The 24,942-nt window shown below is 37.8% G+C and overlaps 1 protein-coding gene and 1 pseudogene across 7 annotated transcripts in view; one reads left to right on the top strand and one right to left on the bottom strand.

Moving 5' to 3' along the window:
* SLC4A4 (solute carrier family 4 member 4) overlaps window positions 1-24,942 on the bottom strand; it is a 500,506-nt gene that overhangs the window by 145,918 nt on the left and 329,646 nt on the right. The gene's annotated exons all lie outside the window — the stretch shown is intronic.
* LOC101046125 (L-lactate dehydrogenase A-like 6A) lies at window positions 5,060-6,201 on the top strand (annotated as a pseudogene).

The raw sequence follows: 24,942 nt of genomic DNA, 5'->3' as shown, positions 1-24,942 counted from the left end.
AGAACCAAGAAAACACAATTTAGTTCCAGAGAGGGGAACAAAAAGGGACATCCCACGTATCACTCACAGGAAATTCCTTTTAACAAATCTACATACAACATGTTCTAGCTGGCCACTTTTATATTATGTTTAAACATACTATTATAGTAAACATTTACTTGGATTCAAAAATATTGGGGAATAGTCACATGGTTTACATATAAAACAATGTATCATACAACTTCATTCATTTATATATTCATTCACTCAACAGAAACTTGTTGAAAATCTACTATAAGCCAGGCAATACTATAAGCCTTAGGGATACTGGGATGGATAGACTAATTACATGTCCCTCTTAGACTCATATTCCTGCAGGGGAAAAATAAAATATAAAGTGCTGATAAGCACTAAGTTAAACCAGGTTAAAAAAAAAAGATACAATTTTAGAGAGGGTGATCAGGGAAGGCCTCTGAAGAAATACATTTGACACTGGAGTAAAGATACAAGCTACGCAAAAATCAGAGCAAAGAATATTCTAGGCCAAAAGAATGGTAAATGCAAAGACTCTGTGACAAGAAGCTGTTTGACAGTTACAGGAAAAGTAAGAAGCCAAGTGTGGTAGAAACTAAAGGAACAAAGAAGAGAAAACAGTAGCCAAAGAAGTTGCATAGGTAAGGGGTGAACCAGATTGTAGGGCATAATAGGCCACAATAAGGAGTTTTGGAAGTTGCAGGCAGGAATTACCTACCAAAAGCCCAAGTAGAAAGATAGAGCGGAGCAGGAAGACATAAATTTGGGAGGCATCACCACATAAGCAGTATTTGGTACCATAAGATAGGATGGCACAATCCTGGGTGTGAGTGTAGACAGAGCAGAGGGGTAAGAGGTAAGTCCTGGACCACTCTAACTTTTATAGGAATAAGAGAAGAGATAGGCAGAGAACACTCAAAAAGAAGAGGAAAACCAGGGCTTCACCAGGAGCCGGGTGAAAAAAAAACAGCTCAATAAGGAGAGTAAATCAGTTGAATCACAGGCTGCTGAAGTTTCAGGTAAGATGGCAGCTAAGAATGGACCAATGAATTTGGCAAGATGGAGGTGCTGGGGATCTTGACAAGAGCTGTTACAGTGGACACCAGGGAGTAAAAATTATTTTGAGAAATGTTGCTACCAAAAAAAAAGCTGAGAAATGGGAAAGCTAGGGGAGGAAGGAATAAAATAGATTTCTTTCTTTTTTTTTAAATAGAACTATTGTATAAACAAACAATGTATCTTGATAGCAAATATTAAGGAATTGGTTGAGAAGTGAAAAGATTCCATCAAATTTCTTGTTTGGATAATATAAATAAATAAACACATATTAAAACCTACCAACTTAAAAAAAATGTTGTTAAACCAGTCGTAAGGCAAAATTTCAGTATATTAGAGAAATATCATTTTACTTCATGGATTAAGCCTTTTTGATTTCATAGTCCTCACTTTTTTTAAAATTTTACTTTAGGTGTATACTATAGCAAGCATTTCTCCCCGTGTTATCCCTCCCGATCCTCCCCACCCCCGGCTGTCCCCACTTTTTAATTACAAAGGAGATGGTGATAGAGAAAAGAGGCCAATATTTGATTTTGAATAAATATTATTAAAGTTCGAGTAGAAGGACTTGAGATTATCTAAACATTACTAGTTAACAATTTATTTCATTTACCTATGACTACCTTTCCTTCAAAAAAAGCAGATAATTGAGGACTTCTATGATTTTATTTCTTTAATTTTTAGTGTATCATTTTCATGAAGAAGGAAAAATCAGACTGGATTTTGCCACTGACTCAATGGCATAGTTTGTCAAATACTTACAATACGTTTTTTTAATTGTACTTTAGGTTCTGGGGTACATGTGCAGATCATGCAGGGCTTTTTTTTGTTGTTGTTTTTGTTTTTGTTTTTTTTTTTTTTTGGAAAAAGAATAAAGAAGAGGAAGAAAGAGGAAGAGGAAGAGGGAGAGAGGATGGGGGCATTGCTTTATTGCCCGGGCTAGAATGCAGTCTAAATATGGGTATGCCTATAATTGTCCTTAATAATGGAGATATAAAAGAAAATAAGGGAAGAGAATAACAAACAAGGAGCCAACCAAGATTTCTTTTAAACTTCTAAGTTGATATGATGTGGTACTGATAAGAGTGTATATTTTGTATATTTAAAGTGGAGAGTTCTGTAAATGTTAATTACATTTACTTGTTCCAGATCTGAGTTCAAGTCCTGAATATTGTTGTTAATTTTCTGTCTCATTGATCTGTCTAATATTAATGTTGAAGTCTCCCACTATTATTATGTGGGAGTCTAAGTCTCTTTATAAGTCTTGTATGTCTGCGTATTCCTGTATTGGGTGCGTATATATTTAGGATCTTTAGCTCTTCTTGTTGTTGCATTGATCGTTTTATCATTATATAATGTCCTTCTTTGCTTCTTTTGATCTTTGTTGCTTAATTGTAACTTCTGCTTTTTATTTATTTATTTTAGCTCTCTGTTTGGTTGGTAAATCTTTCTCCATCCCTTGTTTGGAGTCTTTGTGTATCCTTGAATGTGAGATGGATCTGGATGCAGCATACTGATGGGTTTTAGTTTTTTATTCAAATTGCCTGTCTTTGGATTGGGGGATTTAGTCAATTTAAATTTAGAATTAATAATAATATATGTGAGTTTAATACTGCCATTAGCTGACTATTTTGTCCATTAGTTGATGTAAATTCTTCATTATATTGATGCTCTTTTTGATAATTTTTTTAGAAAGGCTGATACTGTTTGTTCCTTTCTATGTGTAGTGGTTCTTTCAGAAGCTCTTGTAAAGCAGGCCTGGTGGTGATGAAATCTCTGAGTGCTTGCTTATTCACAAAAAACTTTATTTTTCCTTCACTTGTGAAGCTTAGTTTGGCTGGATGTGAAATTCTGGGTTGAAAGTTCTTTTCTTTAAGGATGTTGAATATTGGCCCCCACTCTCTTCTGGCTTGTAGGGTTTCTGCTGAGAGATCTGCTGTAAGTCTGATAGGCTTCCCTTTGTGGGTAACCTGACCTTTCTCTCTGGCTGCCCTTAGTATTTTCTCCTTCATTTCAACCCTGGTGAATCTGACGATTATGTGCCTTGGAGTTGCTCTTCTTGAGGAGTATCTCTGTGGTGTTCTCTGTATTACCTGGAGTTGAATATTATCCAGCCTTACTAGGTTGGGAAAATTTTCCTGAATAATGTCCTGAAGCGTATTTTCCAGCTTGGATTCATTCTCTTCGTCACATTCAGGTACACCTACCAAGCGTAGATTAGGTCTTTTCACATAGTCCCATATTTCTTGGAGACTTTGCTCGTTCCTTTTTATCCTTTTTTCTCTAATCTTGTCTTCTTGTTTTATTTCATTGAGTTGGTTTTCGACCTCTGATATCCTTTCTTCTGCTTGATCAATTCGGCTGTTAAAACTTGTGCATACTTCACGAAGTTCTCCTATTGTGTTTTTCAGCTCCATCAATTCACTTATATTCCTCTCTAAATTGTGTATTCTTGTTAACACTTCGTCAAATCTTTTTTCAAAGTTCTTAGTTGCTTTAGATTGGGTTAAAACAAGTTCTTTTAATTCACAGAAGTTTCTCATTATCCACATTTTGAAGCCTGCTTCTGTAATTGGAACACACTCGTTCTCCATCAAGCCTTGTTCCGTTGCTGATGAGGAACTGTGATCCCCCGCTGAGGGAGAGGCGTTCTGATCTTGGGCATTCTCAGCCTTTTTTGGCCGTTTTCTTCCCTTCGTTATAAATTTATCCATCTGTGGTCTTTGAATTCACTGTCTTTGTAATTAGGTTTCTGAGTGGACGTCCAACTTACTGATTCTCAGCGCCGAAATCTGAGCAACCCACTGCACCGACCAAATCAGCGGCGTTAAGATTGATGGTGCTTTTTCGACTCTGCACCAAGAACCGTTGCTCCAAGGCGCCGGCAAAACCGCCTCGCCGGTCACAAGAGTCGCACTGGCGACCCGTGGGGCTCCTCCGCTGGGAATCTCCTGGTGCGTGAGCAACAAGAATTCATGTGAAGGTGTGGCGTCCTCTCATTCTTTGCGCTTTCAGTGGGAGCTACAATCCCGAGCTGTCAGTGATCAGCCATCTTGGATCTCTCTCATGCAGGGTTGTTGCACAGGTACATACACAGCAAGGTGGTTTGTTGCCTCCATCTCCCTGTCACATATATGTGGCATTTCTCCCCATGTTATCCCTCCCCAACCTCCCACCCCGCGCTGTCCCTCCCCTAGCTACCCTCCAACAACAGACCCTAGTGTGTGATGCTCCCCTCTCTGTGTCCATGTGTTCTCATTGTTCAACACCTGCCTATGAGTGAGAACGTGTGGTGTTTGATTTTCTGTTCTTGTATCAGTTTGCTGAGAATGATGGTTTCCAGATTCATTCATTTCCTTACAAAGGACACAAACTCATTGTTTTTTATGGCTGCATAGTATTCTACGATGTATATATCTATCATTGATGGGCATTTGGGTTGGTTCCAGGTCTTTTCTATGCAATACTCTTTTAAAGGTTCCCTAGACTTTTCACCATGGCTTTCTCACAGCAACCTTGTCGTTAGGACAAGTCCTATTACCACATTGTAATAATAACTTTTTAAAAGAAGCTCACAAAATCCAAGTGCAGAATGGAGATTAAACTCTCATCTCTTTCTCTTTGCATCTATCATATTTAGTTCCAGCATGTTGAGCACCGTGACAAAAATAATTGCAAAGGTACAGCACTTCTCTAAGCAACAAAATATGGCACTTTGAAAAGCAAAGCTAAAATTACTTTTAGCTTTCATGATCACAATCCATTTTTTCAGAACTGTCTTAATGATATAAAAACTATCACATATTTGTAAAACCAAAAATAGCATATTAAGGGGCCAAGTCTGTGTGAGCCCTGCATGAGATGGGAGTGGCTTTGCACAGCTGCAGTAGCACAGGGCGAGGGGCCTTCAAACTGTCAAGGATTCTTCTGTACCTCAAGGAGATTTCTGGCGCTGCTTTCCTCCATCTGCCTCTTGCATGAGCTACCGACCATGAGCTGGGCTGTGGGAGTCCTGCCCACCAGCGAGAGAATAGGTGCTGCAAAGCTCATTTCCTTCACGGGGGGCTGGCTCTGTGTCCCCACTGGGCCACATGCATCCCACTCAGGGCCAGCTGACTCTTCACTCCCATTTCCAAGACGGTGACTGTCAAGCGTGAACTTGCCAAGAATTTCACTTTGGAGGAGGCCTCTCACTCCAATAAGATCTCCGTTATAGGAACTGGATCAGTTGGCATGGCCTGTGCTCTCAGCATCTTATTAAAATGTTTGGGTGATGAACTTGCCTTTATGGATGTTGACGAAGGCAAATTGAAGGGTGAGACAATGGATCTTCAACATGTCAGCCCTTTCATAAAAATGCCAAACATTGTTTCCAGCAAAGATTACAGTGTCACTGCAAAGTCCAGCTTAGTCATTATTGCAGCAGGTGAACATCCAGCAAAAGGAGAAACACACCTTGATACAGTCCAGTGAAATGTGTCCATTTTTAAATTAATGATTTACAGTACTACCCAATACAATCACAACCACAAACTGATAGCAGTTTCTAATCCAGTGGCTATTTTAACTTAAGTATCCTGGAAATTGAGTGCATTTCCCAAAAACCATGTTATTGGAAGTGGCTGTAATCCAGACATTGCCCGTTTCTATTTCTGCCTTGGGCAAAGGCTTGATATCCACTCGGAAAGCTGTCACAGGTGGATCCTCGAAGAGCATGGAGACTCAAGTGCTCCTGTGTGGAGTGGGGTGAATGCTGGTGTCCCTCTTGAGGATCTGAACTCAGATAGAGGAACTCATAAAGACCCTGAGCAGTGGGGAAAAGTCCACAAAGAAATGATTACCTGTGGCTATGAGATCGTTAAAATGAAAGGTTGCACTAATTGGGCCATTGGCCTATCTGTAGCTGATTTAACAGAAAGTATTTTGAAGAATCATAAGAGAGTACATCCAGTTTCCACCATAATTATGGGCTTTTATGGAATAAATGGAGAAGTATTCCTCAGCATTCCTTGTATACTGGGACAGCATGGCATTACAGATCTTATAAAGATAAAGCTGTCCCCTGAAGAGGAGACCCAGTTGAAAAAGAGTGCTGAAAGGCTCTGGGAAATTTAAAAGGAGCTCAAGCTTTAAAGTTGTTTAAAGCTGCCAGTATGAGGATTTTTTGTTACTGTTTTTTGGTAACAATCATTTTATTTTTAAAATTATTGTATTATTTTAGTTTTATACATCTCCCTGAGAAAAATTTCAAAAGTAGCTGCAAAATAGAGTACTTAATAACAAATTCCTGTTTATCAACCACTCAACTTTATCGGATTTTACCCTTATGTCATGTTTGTTTCAATCTTTATTTTTAAAGAAAAATCCCACAACTGCAGTTGAGTATATCCCAACTCCACTTCCTTCACTTTTCCCCGAGGGTTCTGAAACCAGTGTTTATTATTCTCATGTAAAATGTATTATACATGTATATGGGCATACAAGTGATATAGTATTGTTTCTCAGGTATTTAAGCTTTTTATAAATAGTATCATACTCAATATATCATTTACCTTGTGCTTTTTAACTCAACATCATGCTTTTGAGAGAAATCCACATTGATAAAAGTAGCTCTACTACAGTCATTTGAAGGGCTGCATACTACTTCATTGTATAAAAATATCACAATTTATACATCCCAATATTAGGCAGTTATAAATATTTCTGCAGTGTTGCAATACACATAATTTTTTCCTTATGATCTCAATATTTAAGCTTATTTAATATGTATACCTAAAAGTATAATTCCTGAGTCTTACAGAAGTTCCTCCTGGCTCCCAGCTAAAGACTTCATGACTAAAACACCAAAAGCAATGACAACAAAAGCCAAAATTGACTAATGAGATTTAATTAAAATAAACAGCTTCTGCACAGCAAAAGAAACTATCATCAGCGTGAATAGGCAATCTACATAATGGGAGAAAATTTTTGCGATCTATCCATCTGACAAAGGGCTAATATCCAGAATCTACAAGGAACTTAAATTTACAGATTTTTTTTTTTAATGGGAGATACTACAGCACTTTTGGAATGTAAGTGAGAATGGTCTAGTAGAGACAGATTAATGCTGCAAGATAGATAGGGGATAAATGCAGAAGCGATTTAAGCATCTTTAAACTATTGAAAAGAGACACTATTCACATCACAGGTAGAAAAGTTAGCTTTAGACAGGAACACAGAGTTTATCAATCCTAACCAGGGAAAGCAGACTAGATGGGTACTAATGGGAGTACTCATTGGGAGATTGGGAGATTTAGTGGAATAACAATGCAGGCTTCTTAGGATTTATTTCTGCAGTGAAACACTAGTGCTCTAATGCCGAAGAAGAAGAATTTCTGCGGCGTTTTGAGAAAAGGCACAACATGGTTTTCTTGGAGAATGAAGACTGCTTAACATAGTCACTTTGAAAGTTTATAGGTGTTATTCTGCAGTACAGCTTAAGGAAAATTTTTCAACAATTGTGGAAAAATGGAGAATTTTGGAAGACCATTCAAAAGATACAGACTTCTGATACATACTTATTCAATATAAATGTCCCTCCCCACAAATCAAAAGAACCAGAGAACTTAATATTTTCTACAATGGATTTTTGTGAAGATGGAGGTGGTAGGCATGATCCCATTTCCCCATTAATAAAAAGGTTATACCAACATTTCAACTTCCATTTCAGAGTTCTTAATCAGAGAAAATAAGTGGCATAAGATCTAATCCCTAAGCTCCATCACTTTCTGTAGGATTTCTATAGATATTTTTTTTAATTTGATACTTCATATAAGAAGAAAGCTGTGAGGCGAAAAATCAAGGAACTTAGGGTGAAGAATTTAGTGCAAACCAAGAAAAAGAAAAAGAAAAAAAAAAGAGCAAAGACAAGGTATATATATCTTACATGTTACAAACAAAACCATTTCTAAGCAGTAGGGAATTTTCCAAAGTTTCTTCCATTAATCCTTCAAGAAATGCTAATATTTAAAAAATTTATTTTCACATCTTACAGATATGAAAAGAACAGACATGTGAAAGTTCTAAAAAAAAAAAAACATCAAGTTGCCAAAATTGTCATTATTACCTAAGGAAGTTGCAAGTATAAATTGTCCACTATAACACAGAGCAAAGTGTGGAATATGGCTAAGTGGCCCAAACCCATACAAAATAACATTTCTAGAATAATCTTCCTCAAACTCTCTCCAGCAAGAGTTCCTGTTATTAACACAGAACACAGCGCTCTCTAATAATCTGATTTTACTTCCCATTTTCTCCAGCAGACTCCTTGCTCCAGTTAGGCAGGTGATCTGACCATAAACCTCTTCTGTTTTATAGACTTACACTCCTATGCTTCTTATCAAAAATGGCCTTTTCCTCACGTATGCCCTTTCTAAACAGCCTTTAGATATCAGCACAAGACTTTCTACCATCTCAGTCCAATTCCTTGGTAACTTCACAAGTGCTCATTTCTGAATCACATTTTTGCCAAAGTGTCTTTTCCCCAAGTTTCACAAGGGTAAGAGCACTTTATTCTCCATTGTACCAAACAATTGCTTTGCACATAATTCAGCTATAATAAATATTATAAAGGAATGGACTCTGTAGCACTAAAAATCAGACCAGAAGACCATAAAATGTCCAAAAGAGAGAGGATTTTAAGGTTCAGTCTGGAACCTACTAACTGGATTTGTCACAGCAACTACCTAACTCACAACGCACGCAGATTATCCCACAGTTGATTATATTCTTCCCTAAATCATTTTACCAGTTCTGCAATCACTATACCCATACTCAAAATTGAGGAATATACATTTTAAGGCAATAGCTAAGAAAAATCAATAGCAATTCTAAAAAATATGTGGTCCCTGAAGCACCCCTAGAACTCAGTCTTGGTTGGCTCTTTTCTATCTAACACACTTTACCTGGGTGATCTCATCAAGTCTCATGCCTTAGATACCATCTATATGCTGATGTCACACATTTATATCTTCAGCCAGGACCTCTTTCCTGAATTCCTAGACCTATAACATCTCCACTGGGATTTCTAATATACATTTCAAACTTTGCGTGTCCAAACTGAGTCCTTTCACTAGCCCACCCCACCCCCAACCAGCTCTTCCTGTAGTCTTTCCTGTCTGATTAACAGCAAATCCATTCCAGCACTGCTCAAGCCACAAACCTTGCTATCATATTCACCTCGTCTCTTTCTCTCAGACTCCCATATCCATTCCATCAGCAAATCCTGTTGGATTTACATTCAAAAATATATCCAGAATCTGACTATTTTTCAACACTTTCATTGTTAAAAGTAGTGAAACACCCTTCTCCATGTTCTATTTACCTCTCTCCTGGATGATGGCCTTGGCCTCTTGGCTGGATTATCTGTGGCTGCCCTTGCCCCAAGTCTAGTCACCAAAGCTGGCAGAGCAGGCAAATTAGGAATTCGATCATGCCACTCCTGTGCCCAAAACCCTCTATGGGCTTCCATTCCAGTAAGAATGAAGCTAAGGTCTTCATGACAGCCACAAACATCAGCTGCCCATCAGCTCCCTGACCTTGCTTCATACTACTTTCCTACTGAACAGATTCTTTGCACATAATTCAGCTGTAATAAATATTATGAAGGATTGGTTTCTGTAGCACTAAAACTCAGACCAGAAGACTATAAAATGCCCTCAAAAGTTAGGATTTGAAAGGTTAAATCTGAAACCTACTGCCTACACTCTTCCCTCCATGTTCTCCATGTTCTTCTCCAAGCCCACATTCTATACCCTCTATGTCCTCCTTCAGATACACCAAGCACACTTACCCTGCACACCTTCTGTGTCCTCTGAATGGGATGTATGCAGGGCTCCCTCCTTCACTTCCTTCCAATATTTAATTAAGTTACCTTCTCATCAGAGAGGCTTTCCCTGGACACACTAAATTTTAACTCCCTTCTCCCCACAGATACTTCTTACTCTTCTGCTTTGTTTATCTACCTTGTACTTACTGCAATCAAACATACTATTTTCCTTATCAACTATATTCATTTTTGTTGGAATGTTTTCTTTTCATTACACTGCAATATAAGCTCCCTGAAGGCAGAAATATTCATTTGTTTGTTCAGTGTTATATCCCTAGAGCTTGAAGAGTGCCTGAGGAGCTGAGGAGAAACGTTCATGAATATTTGTTGAATGATGAGTGGTTATTATTTCTGCTCTTCCCAACAATCTTTCCTATATCTTATCTTAAAGAAGTAGGTTCTACACATCCCAACAAGGCCAAATACATGGACAAAAGACCTAGATATAGCCAATCTTAGTAAACTCGTCTCCTGACAAGAGTCATTGGTCTACACAATGGAGTCAATTACAGGGAACCAAACCTTTGGGAAAAATTAATATTTAGAAGTATAGAAATCAACACATTCCCTTTCAGCTGAGGTTGTTCCCTATCATGTTGAAAGGGCACAGGACTGTCCACACCAGGAAAGAGTGAGGTCAGCACCCAAAACGAAACCATCAGAATCAAAAGAGGAAAATGGATGAAGAGAAAGGCTCTTGAGTCCCCAGTGACATCCTGCAGCTTGTCTGTTCTATGAACGCACCAAGAATTCTTCCCAGTTACATAAGCCACTAAATCCCCTTTTGGGCTTCAATTAATTTGAGGTACATTTCTGTCTACTGTAGAGCCCAGATACAAAAGTGTGTTTGTCAGATAAATGTGAGGAACAGCACCTTAAATAAATTAAACAACTTTCTATACTACAGATTTTTTTGGAAACTTTAGTATACCTAGGAATGCTTTATCTCCCACTGGCAAATAGATAAGGCACCTTACGATATGGAATCAGATTAGCAAATTTTGCTTTGGACAGAAATTTTCTCATCTTCCATCTAATCCTACTCTCAACTATACTTAATTGTCTTCAGACTATATGGGTGCCTACAATGTTCAAAGCCTGGTAATAAGAAGACGCTAGAGAACAGACACCCTGTAATTCTGCATTTAAATAAAGAAACATAAATATTATATGAAAAGTACACTATGCAATGGGAGGTCACAAAACACACCAATCACATCTAGTAACAGAGTTCAAAGACGGTTCTTCCCTAAGTCAAGTTTAAAACTCTCCCATAATTTTGGCTCATCAAACACTGATTCACATATGCTATCTTTTCCAAGTAACCCAATAACATCTGACAAAGCAAAAAGTAATGGCTAACATATGAAAACCAATTCTAGGCTTATACAATAAACTGTAAACTGTAATAAAATACTAGAAAAAAAGTAAAGATTAACCAAAAGGTAAACAACACCAGGAAACATAAAAAATAATAAAAGATAAAACAAAAATAGAATATATGGCTTTCATATCAGATTGAAATCACTCAATAAATGAATCAAGATTGAAATTCAAAGATAAAGTTGAACATTCCTTTCTTAAAGATTCTAAGTTGCTTCTTAAAATAACCAGCCTGGATTTTACAAAGGGCCAAGAACACACAGAGTAAAAAACAAAAATTTCTTTAGCCAATCTAGGCTTCAGAGGAGTGAATTTCAAATAGCTGCCTTGTGGAACTATAATTATTAAAAAATACTTTGACTAGTACACTGATTTTGTGCCCTTTTTGTGTTTACCAGGCTATGAACACCAGCTCTGTGAATCCAGATGTTACGCTCTACAATCCTTTTATACTAGCCTGTATACTTTCTTACAGAGTAAAGTCATGCTATAGTTACTCAGAAGTATACATTTTACTTTCTGCTATAAATATTTTATCTTATAATTTTTTTAACCTTTCCTACTTTCTGAGTGGTTTTCTAATAACAACCCAGTTATCACAGTATTAGCATAAGAGGCCACAACTTGGGATGACAGTTGTATGTGATGATAGAAAACTTACTCAAACACAAGTAATTTGCATCATATATAGCTATTTTTAAAGGTTAGTCTTTCACACTCCACTTAGGTCTTAGATTCTTCTGTCTTCTATGAAAACAGTTAGCATAATTCAGGTTTTCTATATGGGTAGATAATCATATGATTAATATTATATACTCCAAGTTAAATGATAAAGAAAAATAAATAAATAAATAAAAATTTTAAAAAATATTATGTACCCCTAGCTTCCTCATCATCACTCTCAGTCCTGCAGCATCACCTGTAGGTCCAGGATATTATAGTATTACCCAGTCACTAGGCGGACATTTAAACTCTACCTCCTTTTTTCTCTGCCATTTTTCTGCATGTGTTAAAATAAGAGCACCAATAATAAAGTGCTATTTATAACCAGGAATACTCACGATTTGTCCTTTAAATCTGATTTACTAGAATGTTATCCTGTAGGCTCTTCAATGTCCTTGCTATAAATTATATTTTAACATCATTTAAACTTGAGTGTATTTTCTCATTCTTTTTACAGACCTTATACCCACTGCCCCATTCTATACATTATCTTTTCCCCTCTATGAGAATGATTTTAATCTTCAAATCTGTACCTGTTTTCTATTCACCCTGCCTTATGTCAACATGCTAACATTCATCGTTTTCCTGGGCAAAGATCTTCCTTCTGGCATTCTTACTGTTCTTTCCTCTTTTCATTTCTTCTTCATAGCTTATGTTCTCCTCTTTCTGCTAATTTTTCCCTGCCCCTCACCCTTCCATTGTCTTTGGGTATTTTCAGCTCTTATTCTTTCTCAAACAAACTCACATGGTAAGCTCAAAATCATTTTAGGTCACCCAATTCCATGTCCTTCCATTGCAGAAGATATCTGCAGTAGCAAAGTGAGATCACCATATCTACTGGTTGGCCCATAACAGTCCCAGTTTACCCTGCTGTCCTGGCATAATGACTAGTAGTACCTCCTTTCATTCTCAAAAATGTCTTGGTCTAAAAGAAAAATTATTATGGTCACCCTACATTTTGATCTCACTGAGACTGGCTTTTAGGCCAAATAATAGTGTCAGAAAATAATTACATACTGCAGAACCTTAAGATTCAAGAAATTCAAAAGTGTAAGGGAGAGCCCAGGTCTAATAGTATCTTAGTAGGTCACTTATGCTCTCTGAGTATGAATTTATTCATTTAGCATATGCAAACTACAATATTAACTGTTAAGGCAGGGGAAAAGTGTTCTCTCACCTTACCAGGTGTCTGCCTCTGCCTATTTATTCCTCTTCTCTGTACCTCAGGGAAAGTGGCCAATCTGATGAATTAGAGTTCAATGGGACTTTCTTTCTAATGGGAAGATTAGAGTACCTTGAAGACAGGAGGCAAGTTGACTTCTTTCTCTTACAGTAAGACAGCTGAATAGAAAAAAAAGAGACTTGACATCATCTATATGGCTGGTTATATAAGTTGACTCGGAGTCTGCTTCATAGGCCCAGCTATATTTCTCTAACATGGCGGGTGTCTCTGAGACTGTGAATGCCAAGATTTAGATTCTGTGTGGATGGTTGTGAGCCTATGCATTTGGTGAACTATACTAAGACTGAAATTCAGCTTTCAATCAGCTTAATTCCAGGCTGATATTAAGGTGACCTGCCCCTAACCCAAATGCCAGCTAAAAACAAAAGATATCATCTCTGAAAGAAGATAATATCATCTAGAGTATAAAAATTATCTCCACTATGGATATTTTATATCTGACATTTAATCAGAAATTGTTAGACATAACAGAAGACAAGATCAATTGACTGGAATCCCAAGGCGGGGAAAGTAGAAATTAGAAATTAAGAAAGGAGAGATATATACTGTGGTTATAAGACACAGGTTTTGAAATAACTTCCTATTTTTTAAATATTGATTTCAAGATGGGAATTTCAATGGAATCTATTTATAAAACAAAATAGTTGTACTAGAAATTAAAACATGTATCATTCACTTGTTAAAGTCGGTATTTTCATTCAACACATGACATATCAAAACTTAAGAATGCAGCTGAAAATGTGCATTCAGTAAAATTCATGCCCTTAACTGTCAATGCTACAAAAAGAAAAGCTAAAGTCTAATGATATAAATATATTATCTCAAAAAATAAGAAAACAGTGAATTAAGTTCAAAGAAAGCAGAAGGAAAAAAATAATAAAAATTAGAGAAGAAATTAATGAATTTAAAAACAAATATATAACACTGCTCATGTTGTTTCATAATTTGAGTGACAATTATATAGGTGTAATTCACATTGTGAAAAATCAAGTAGACATGATTTGTGCATCTATCTATGCACACCCATATGTGTGTTTTACTTTAATAAAATGCAATACAATAAATTTCTTAATAAATTGTTATTTCACTGCAAATATGGCATATATGTAGTATTCCCTTGGCAGAAAATCCTTAAATGAAATAAAAGCCAGTGAAAAACTATAAGAATATTTCACAGCCATAACTTATATATTAAAGATTTTTATAAAGACTAGAAGTTATATGAATGTGTACACCATACCCAAGCTATGTCCGAGGAGATATATTCCTGCCTTTAACCTCTAATGGTAATCAAATCCTAATATTCCACTACTCTAAATAAATAAAATATAACCTTAGCAATTATATTTTTCTTAGGTTAAAATTAGACTTTAACAAGGGCTGGGATGAATAAATAGGCCATAAAAAAACATCCATGTGAAAATTTATCACTGGGGCAGTTCTGAAATAGGTTTCACCTACCAAGAACTATATGTATCTACGTGGAGCACACAGTCTCAAACTCTGGGAATCTGAAAGCATGCTGGCTAGAGAGCAGTACATTGCCTACAATTGGCTTCTTTGGTTAATCAGATAAGGCTGTTCCTATCTTCACCCTCCCACACCTTCAAAGTCCTCTTATTCCATACATGGGGAAATAGAGGGCTTATCTGAACTTCTCAAATTCTAAGACAACTATCCTACACCAGAGTTTGGCTTCAAGTGTCAAGTGTAAGCTAAAAATTCTAAGCCCCACAGCCATCTAAATGGACCCCTCCCTCTCAGCCAAGAGCATTCCAAAGTAAACCTGAAAAGCTAGTTCAGGCCATGCTGGGAAGCCTGGGGTAAGAGAGCCTCTCTAAACCCTCCTCCTCTTGGAATTCAGATACAAGTGACCAGCCTTAACATTGAAACAGAGATCTTAAGACTTTCCGTAGCAAGAAAAAAGTTTTATTCTAGCAATAAAAAAATTCCAGCCTTACTATAGTATAGCATCACATAGTACAAAGCACGCCCTGAAAGAAATTGAAGTATTTTACCCTGAAATAATTTCTTTGACGTATTTTGAAATGGTCCTACAAAGCTGTCTCTTGTGGGGAAAATCAACATTTCATAGAGAATCCCTTTCCCTTTCCAGGTCTTTTCCCTGATCCTCTGGCACCTTTTTAAGTCCAATAAGAAACATTTATAATCTATTTTCTCGGAAGCCTACTACCTGGAGGCTTTATCTGCGTAAGAAGAAACTTGGTCTCCACAACCCTTTATTTTAATCCGAATACTCCCTCCTATGGATTCTAGGTGTTTAGATAAACTCTTTCCACCAACTGCCAATCTGAAAATCTTGGAATCCATCTAGGACCTGAAAGACTGTCTCCCAACCCCACTCCCCCACCCCCACTTTGAGTAGTCCCACCTTTCTGGACTGAACCAATGTACATCTTAAATCTATTGATTGATGTCTTATGTCTCCCCTAAAATGTATAAAACCAAGCTGTAGCCAACCACCTGGGGCACATGTTGTCAAGACCTCCTCAGGCTGTCATGGGCATATCCTCAATCTTGGCAAAATAAACTTCTAAATTGAATGAGACTTGTCTTAGATACTTTTTGGTTTACAGGAGCAGCAGTTTTTCTCACTGAAAGCTATATTCTGGCCTTTCATTGTAGAAGAGAAGGAAGACCCATAATTCAGATCTGGGTTCCAAGTACAAAGAGCAGGCCTAGTATAACCAGTCTGCTCTGCTGTGAGATTCTTCACAGCTAGAAAGATGAAACAGAAGGCTCTGCATAGTTTGTCAGTGTTATGCTTCTGGGTTTGAAGACAAAGCTTCAGTCAACAAGAAAGGGTTCCTTGGCCTTTGTTTCTCTGTGTACACATTTCCCTGATATCTTCTGGAGAGACTGCTAGGCTGAGGACAGGGCTTGGGTGTTCCTGAACAGCCTGGACAAATACCATCTTAAACACACCTCAACATTCCATTTCTAATCTCGCTTCTTTGCATGGTTGCCCAACTAGGAATAGCAGAAGAAGAAAAAGGATAAGAATCAGTGTTCTCTGAACTTAATAAGGCATTGCCTTTTATTCTAAGTCTATGCAGGAAAAATTATCTTAAAATTTTTTCTGTTAAATAAGGGTATTATTTACGTGTTCATTAGGCTAATTTATGGAATAGGATAACTATGGTGTGATAAAAGAAAACCATTGGAATAATTATTAGAACATATTTTTGTTTTGTTGTTAACGGAAATGCTGATTGCCCATCAGGCTCTTAAAGGTATAATTTAGAAGAATATTTCCAAGGGCTAAATTTACATACCATTGGCCTAATATCCAAAAGGCCTAAAAAGAACCATTGCTTGATAGCCCAGAGAATCCAAAATTTAGACAATCACTTTTGATGTTTTTGGAACTTAATGTTTATGATGCAGTCTGAGATTTCCAGCGTGTATAAAGTATGAAAGAGTGCAGATAAAAATCATTAAATAAGACAAGATGCCAAAAGGCTCTGGCTACATTATTTTACTTTTTGAATACTCTTCTACTTGTGTTTATTCCATTTCTTAAAAACACTACTTGAAAATGAAAATAATCCTGAGTGTAAAAATTTGATTTCCTAATTTTTCCTTCCAAATATAGACATCTCACCACCATTAATGCAAATGATTCTGCAAAGCAACACATTTACAAATGGCTATTAAACTAAATATAACATTAAGTACAATCCATTAGTTCTAATTTCCTAAACAGGATGAAATTTCAAGTACTGCTCTAGTTTAAAAATCCACTTGTTAAAATCTCCAAGTCACATTTTCTTAATGTCTCACATTATCTTTTTTAAAAATGGTCAATATGCATATAGCTACTTACAGTTTTTAAAACACTTTCGTATGTACTATGTTACTGGAATTCTTACAGCAAGCTTGTAAAAAATGTATTACAATACCAATTTACAAATGAGGGAAATTTAGTCTCAGAAAGCTTAAGGGTCTTCACCAAACTCATACTGCTAAAACGGCCAGGCCATGACTTGAATGTTCACTATACTGTGAATCCCTTACATGTCTGAGGAATAGATTTCACTACCTAAAATTTAGAAGCTATTGTCCTGAAATATCTGAGTCTTTTATACAAATAAACAGTGTTATTGTTTATTCTGTGTAAAGATAACCTTGAAAATTTTTAATGAGTCCATTTTAAAGTATTTAATAATATTTAACTGCATAAAATAAAATGGGACAGAGACAGGGAAAGGAGAAGAGCAAATAAAGACAACAGCACTTTAAAAAGGATTTAAAGAAAAACAAGAAGTGCAGATTCTAGATGCTAGCTAAGTTATGTAATTTTTCTTTTATAATAAGTTCTTTTCCTCTTTCATTGCTGTGTCATGAACTCCGCTGTCACTTGTTCCATGGTCACTTGCTCCGTGCCTGAAGGAAGAGACTTGAAATACTCATTCATGTATCTGAGATGCAAAGTCCCTCTACCTGCATCCCCCTCCCTTCCTACCTGGCCCTTTTAGATGCCAAATTCCACATATGCCTCTGATCTTTAGCCAGGCCTTCAAAAAGGCTAACTTCCCTGACTACCCCCACCTTCCCTAACTTTCCCTAGCCTTACCTCTGAAATTGTGCTTATCACCAGGCATTCATTGATTGACTTGGCTGTGACTCTTACTAGACAAATACTTTAAAGACAGGTCTAAAGTACCCTATGAAAAGAAACCACGTATTATTCAACTTTATTTCCTCATTGCCTTACAAAGCAATGGCCTTGCAGTAAGCGTTCCATAAATGTCTGTTAAACACATGAAATCCACGTGCTCCCACCTGTGTTTTGGTGTCTTTATATCATGCACAGAAACAAGCAGGGACACTGATGCCTCCACTAAAGGTGCTCCGTCTTGGCCAGATGCAGTGGCTTACACCTGTAATCCCCATGCTTCGGGAGGATGAGGTGGGCAGTTCACGAGGTTGGGACCAGTCTTGCCAACATGGTGAAACCCTATCTCATCTACAAATATTAAAAATTAGACAGGTGTGGTGGTGTGCACCTATAATCCCAGCTACTCGGGAGGCTGAAGCAGGAGAATCACTTAAACCCTGGAGGCAGAGGTTGCAATGAGCCGAGATTGTGCCACTGCACTCCAGACTGGGTGACAGAGAGACTTTATCTCAAAAAAAAAAAAAAAAAAAAAAAAAAAAAAAAAAAAAAAAAAGGTGCTCCATCTGGTGGTTGTCAGCTTCAGAAAAGTCTCTGCAAAGAAGCAAAGGGCCTTTACGGGTTCCAAAACTATGACCATAGGTCCCTACCAGTCATTGGTTAAAAAAATTCCTTGCTGAAGTGGCTGAAAATCCTACCCTTGTCCAGGATTTCTCAGTGAGATTTTGAAAAAGAGTCTTTCTTTGGGAGAATAGCTGTACAGTGAATTCCTTCCAAATTTAAGATTTTGAAACTCATATTGGTAAGACTTAATTCTAAAGGAACCATTATTACCAAGATGCAAAAAGAACTTCAATAATAATTCTAAAATTGCTACTAGTGAAATAATAATGATTCCAAATGTTTTAAATCAATCATCTCTGGCCAGGCACTGGACCAAAACCTTTGTATGCATCATCTTATTAAATTCTCAACACATTTCTATAAGTAAGTTATTACTATGGTCTCCATATGCCCAAGAAGAAAGTAACATTTAGAAATTCCCCCTTATCTAAGGTTTCACTTTTGCAGTTTCAGTTACTTATAGTCAACCAGGGTCTGAAAATAGGTAAATACATATGGTATAATAAGATGTTTTTTGAGAGAGCAAGGGTGAGCGCACATTCACATCACGTTTATTACAGAATGTTGTTGTAATTGTCTTATTAGTAATGATTGTTGTCACTCTCATACTGTTCCTGATTTGTAAATTAAACTTTATCATAGGTATGCATCAATAAGAAAAATGACAGTATACGTAAGGTTTGGTACTGTCCAGTTTTAGACATCCACTGGGGGTTTTGGAACATGCCTCACTCAAATAATAGGAAACTGCTAGGTAAAACTAACATCACAAAACTAGAAAAGGCAGAACAAAGATTCAAACCAAAGACTGGCTGTCTCCAGAGTCCAAGCTTCACCATGCTAAGCTTGCTAATTGTTGTCCAGTGTTCTAAATTCAAGTAGAGAAAAAAAGAATGAGCTTTGAAATTAGACAGAGCTGGAAGCCAATCTCAGTTCTTCCATTTATTAGCAGACGAACATTGGACAAATGACTTCATTTCTTTAAAGTGACTTTCTTTATCTGTATAATGAGAATAATATATGACTACTTTGTGGCATTAAGAGTAAATGAGGTGATGTTTGAAAGTATTTATGCCCAATGCTGAGCAGGTAATAGGCCTCTCAATAAATATGTTAAATGGAGGAACATTACAGAGCCCTGAATCAAGAAAGCACTAAATGGGACTGAATGTTGAAGACAGATTTGAGAAAAATTAAAAGACAAAATATTTGGGACTTGTTGAATGCCCAGATAAAGTGAGTGACAAAGTAGGAAGAATCCAGCATGACAAACAACACAAAACTTGATTTATTCAAATGCTTAGTGCTCTCCAGCATTAAAAGCCATTATTTCACCAATACTGGTGATTCACAGATATAGCATTGAAAATTCAGCTATGCATTAAAATATCTGTGCCTTAAATTTTTTAAAGTTTAACCTATGCCACAGTTGCTGAAAAGATCACGAAGTTATCTTCTACATTTAGCGTACTCATCTGTAAAGTAGGGTTGAGGATAATATACAACATGATACAGGTAAACGCTCCTAGCACAGTACCTGAAATAGTCAATAAACGGTACCAATAATTATAATCACATTAGAGTTCTTATATAATCCTAGAAAGAGGGGAAGAGATGATTGGCAAAAATGAAATTTTTCTCTCCCAAGGGAATAAAGTGAAATACAGCTACATTGCCACCACATTTAATTCAGATATGCAATCATTTGAACTTTAAGAAGAAATTTCTTTTATCAGTTTGTATCATAGACTTAAGAATGTATTATCCATAAAGTACCTCCGTAAGAAAGTTCATTCTACCAAGTGTACAGATGCATGCATTTTAGCTTGGGAAGGTTGCAGAGAGCCTCCCATGCTAAAGCTGCAAAATGAACTGAAGGCTGAGGTGAGCGTGGGTGGTTCAGTGCAACTACACTGTAAAACAAATATAATTCCTCAGGATAACTGTACCCATTTTAATTATCTGCATTCCCTCAGAATGACACTCTTGTCCTTGAATGACTATTTTCAGCAGGAACACTTTGTTTTAAAATGAAATGCTTTATTTCTAACTTTTGCCCTACCTATTGTTATCTAAAAAGCATTATCTGTTAATAGTCTTTCCTCTCCTACCCCAGAAAGAAAGATCCTAAACATAAGGTTTCTTTTGTTCTTCCTGCCCCACAAACTCCAGCTGCCGTTAGGAAAGAAATGTTATAGAAGGAACAACCATATGAAATCAAAATAAATAAACAAATTAAAAAAAAAACATTGTGGGGCTAGTGTCTTCAAGAAAAATAAAAATACAGTTTAAAGGGAATCATTTCATGTGCATTGTCTTCTGCACATACCCCAGTTGGGGTAACTAATAAGAAAACATTGACTTCTCGCTTAAAAAGTTCAAGGCATGCATGGTAAAGGGTAGAATAATTAGAGGTAATGTAGGCAACTAAGAGTTACAAGTTAATAGTTTGAAAATAATAAATAAATAAAAAGTTAATGGATTGACAAACACTTATGCAGAACACCTATCTTGTGCAGAAACTGAAAAAAACACTTTCCATTGCTTCTCCCACCCTTGCTCCATCCCAGTGTAGTTCATGAACCCGACAAAGCTCTCTGCTTTTGGCACCATTTAAAGCTCAGGCTGGTGCTTCAGGCCTTAGGCCCTCTACTTCACTGTTCTCAACCTCATCTGTAGTTCCCTTCACTCAGAACAACAAAAAAAAAAAAGGCCAGGGCTCTTATAGAAGCACAGAGCAATGGTTCTTAAGGTTGGCTGATGGGGATCCGGGAAGTGCATGGGCACCTGAAAATTACACGCAGCCTTTTGTCCTCCATATTTATTGTGTATTTTTCCGGTTAAAGCATAAGCTCAAGTGGATCCTCGACATGAGAAAAGTTTAAGAACCACTGCATTAGACAGTCCATGCACTGAAAAAGTACCTAAGAATGGCTACAGCTCTGTTACTCTATGAGGCTTTGACCTCTAAACAGAGTTCATATTGAAAGAATTTTGTGGCTCAAGAAATGGGAAATTTGGGCTAAGCACAAGAGGGAAGAGATACATAGACTACCACAGTGGGAAAAGGAACAACCACCCGGCTCCTCCAGATGCATTTTGCTGGCAAGAGCATGTTCCCCAGCTAATTCTGAATCACAGAATTTTGGAACTGGAAGAGATCTCAAAGGGCTCAGTCTTGGCCCTCCTGAGGACCAGAGAAGCTAAATACATGTTCAAGGTTATACTCTGAGAACAGTAGCAAGCACCCTTTCCCAAGTCCTCCGCCATTTCTGCTACCACCATACCACTGGGACAGAAAACAATTAAAAAGAATCATCCACTAAAAAAGTTTTCTTTTTTTTCTTTTTCTCAAAAAAACCATTGAGGGAGAGTGCTTAAATGCAGAAGCACTTTTCACTTAGCACATCAAATACAATGACAAAAATCAGCCTGTAAAACTGACAAGTAGACATCATTCTTAAGACCTGTCTGGATGAGTGCTTTAATATCTGATTACTTGGGATCTAATATGAAATTGTCAATAAAACATCCATTTGCAGAAAGACAGTTGAGGTAAAACACACAATCTATTGACTTCCAAATGACTGCTAGCAGTTCTTTGAGAATTCAATATGATCAGCTGGGAAACATTTAAACCAGGTCCTTCCAGGGCTGAGATACGCAAGAGAACATATGGCCCCAGCAGAACACTTCAAACAGGCAGCTGTATAGCTATAATTAAATCTGTAGTAGTCACGCTATTATTTATTTAGCAGATTTTTTTAACATACCCTTCACGGAGGTCTCAGAATATGCACCAAATTAGAACAATAAAAATACTGAAGAAACAGAAAAAAGGAATCAAGAGGAAAGTAAGGCTCTGAAACAAAGGCAGGCAACAACTATACAAGGCCGAGAGGTTCTTCATCTGCATATGGGGGCTTCTGACTGAGCAACCAGTAGGTTATGGTTACTTAACTGACATATTGACCTGAGATCCCTTCACTCCTTTGTTCTAAGTTCTAGCCCAAAGTCAGCTTCTTATTTTTGAATTCCTAGGTGCTGTGGGCCATTTGACATTCAATAAATCACGAAGTCTTCAAATTATTTAAAGACTGACTAGTTATGATACCCCACTCAATGAATATATTCCTAACATACAGTCATTTGTTTCTTCTGGAACACTATTGTGAAAGGAGCATCAACTCAAGAGTAAGTTCAAAGTCACCTCTGCCCGCTCCGCAGTTCCTGACAAAATTCATACTTCCTTCTCTGTGCTAGGACATCTAACATCCTACGTTACTTACCGATTCATCTCACAGTCTATAATGAGACCTCCTAGAGAGCAGAGATTGTGCGCTGTTCATTTTTGTAGTCCTGATACCTACTATAGCATTTAACTGCAAAGAAGGACTTTAAAAAGTACATATATACATTAGTGACAAAGCTCAATTTCCTATATAATTCATCCTTATATTGAAATCAAATCTGCTTCCATGAAACATTCATCTGTTATTGCAATTTTATATCTGGAGAAAAAACAATAAATCTATTCTCTCTCACTAGAAGGCAACTTTCATGAGCTTTATACCCTGTAAGCCTTCTCGTCTCTAAAAATTTTGGATGAGTTACTTCTATTATTCTTCTTAGGTTAGTGTCCAGGTGTCTCACTACACTGTTACCATAACAACATCTCCTCAACTATTTCTAAATAATTGACACTTTCGAAGAGTCTAAATCTATTGAAAGTCATAAACTCTCTGTCCAAATAAAGTAGTAATTTTTCATGTTCTCATTCATTTCATATTTAGAACTTATATAGTTTATCTTATTCTTGTGAAATCCCTGTTGTTTTAAGCCTATTGAGATCACAATTCATCTTAATTATATTACTTAATTTTTAGATGGCTAACTTTGTCATTTTGTGTCATTTGAAAATCTCATAATAATGTATTGTATCTTAATCTAAACTGCTAATAAATTTGTTTAGCAGAGCAATACAAGCTAAAAAGGGCCATGGCATTAGAAACCTCTCCCACTTTTACACTGGCTTTTAATCAACACACTTTGAGTACAGTTGTTATCCAGCTAAGAACCCTCTGATGTTCATACAGCTCTCAGTGTCAAAAAGCTCACAGCAACATCACCAGGCCCTATAGATGCCACGCTACAATGAAGTGCCCTGCTCAGAAAAGAAAACATAGTATATAAATATGCTTATAGGGTTGGACTTTCAAGATGGCCGCCTAAGAACAGCTCAGGACTTCAGCTCCCAGTGAAAGTGCAGAGGGTGAGTGGACGCCGCATTTCCAGACGAACTCTTATTGCCCACAGACCAGGAGATACCCAGGCAGAGGGGTCGCCAGCGTCGCAGTCCCAGCCGGTGCGGCTGTTTTGGCCCCCGCGGGGCTGATTCCGCCCGCGCGGCTGCTGTGACCACTCCCTGTTGCTGCGGTTCTCCGTACAAAAGCCACTGGTCTGGGAGCCCTCTTAGCTGGCGAGCAGAGCCCTGAGACGGCAGAATAGCCCATTCATCTGAAATAGCGAGCCAGGCCAGGAGATTCCTAGGCAAAAAATCTGCCAGGAGCCGGCGCCGCGGTTCGAGCCGACTCCGTGAGTCACAGCACGGGAGATCCCGGCGCCTTTTCAACAAGCGACCGGAACGCGGGGTCGTTCAACTTAAAAGAAAAGACTCTGAGTCAGGGAGCCAGGTGATCAGGCTCCCTTGGTCCCAGCCTTCCACCCTCAACAACAACGAAAACAAAAACAGTAATTGGAAACCCTCTGGGTTGAGCCCTTCAAACCAAGCACAGCTGAACCGGGACAGTCCGGCTCCGTGGGGGAGGGGCTTCCGCCATTACTGAGACTCTCCACCGCTACGGAGGCAGGCTGCCGTTGCCGAGGCAACCTGCCACAACAGAGAGAGTCCGCCATAACAGAGGCGGGGCCACCATTGCCCAGACAGTTCTAACTACGCCCATATAAAAAGGACTACAGGGAAGAGCTCAGGGCAGCTGGGCGGAGCCCACAGCAGCTCAGCAAAGCCCCTGCGGGCAGGCAGAGGCTAGGCGTGCTGCTAGCTGGGCGGGTCCGACCTGAAAAAAAAAAAAAATCAAAAAAGGCAGTAGTGCAACGGAAACTCATAAAGCTCCAACTCCCTGGGACAGAGACAGACAACAGGTGGATAAACCCACAAAAATGGGTAGAAACCAGCGTAAAAAGGAGGAAAACTCCCGAAACCAGAACACCTCTCCTCCTAAAAGTGATCACAACTCCTCACCAGCAAGGGAACCAGACCGGATGGAGAAGGAGGGTGATGAAATGACAGAATCAGACTTCAGAAGATGGGTAGTAAGAAACTACAATGAGCTAAAAGAACATGTTCTAACCCATCGCAAAGAAAATAGGAACCTT

This window comes from Saimiri boliviensis, chromosome 3 (assembly GCF_048565385.1).
Source record: "Saimiri boliviensis isolate mSaiBol1 chromosome 3, mSaiBol1.pri, whole genome shotgun sequence".
In the NCBI taxonomy this organism is placed as follows: Eukaryota; Metazoa; Chordata; class Mammalia; order Primates; family Cebidae; genus Saimiri; species Saimiri boliviensis.
This window is presented reverse-complemented; position numbering and strand designations above follow the sequence as displayed.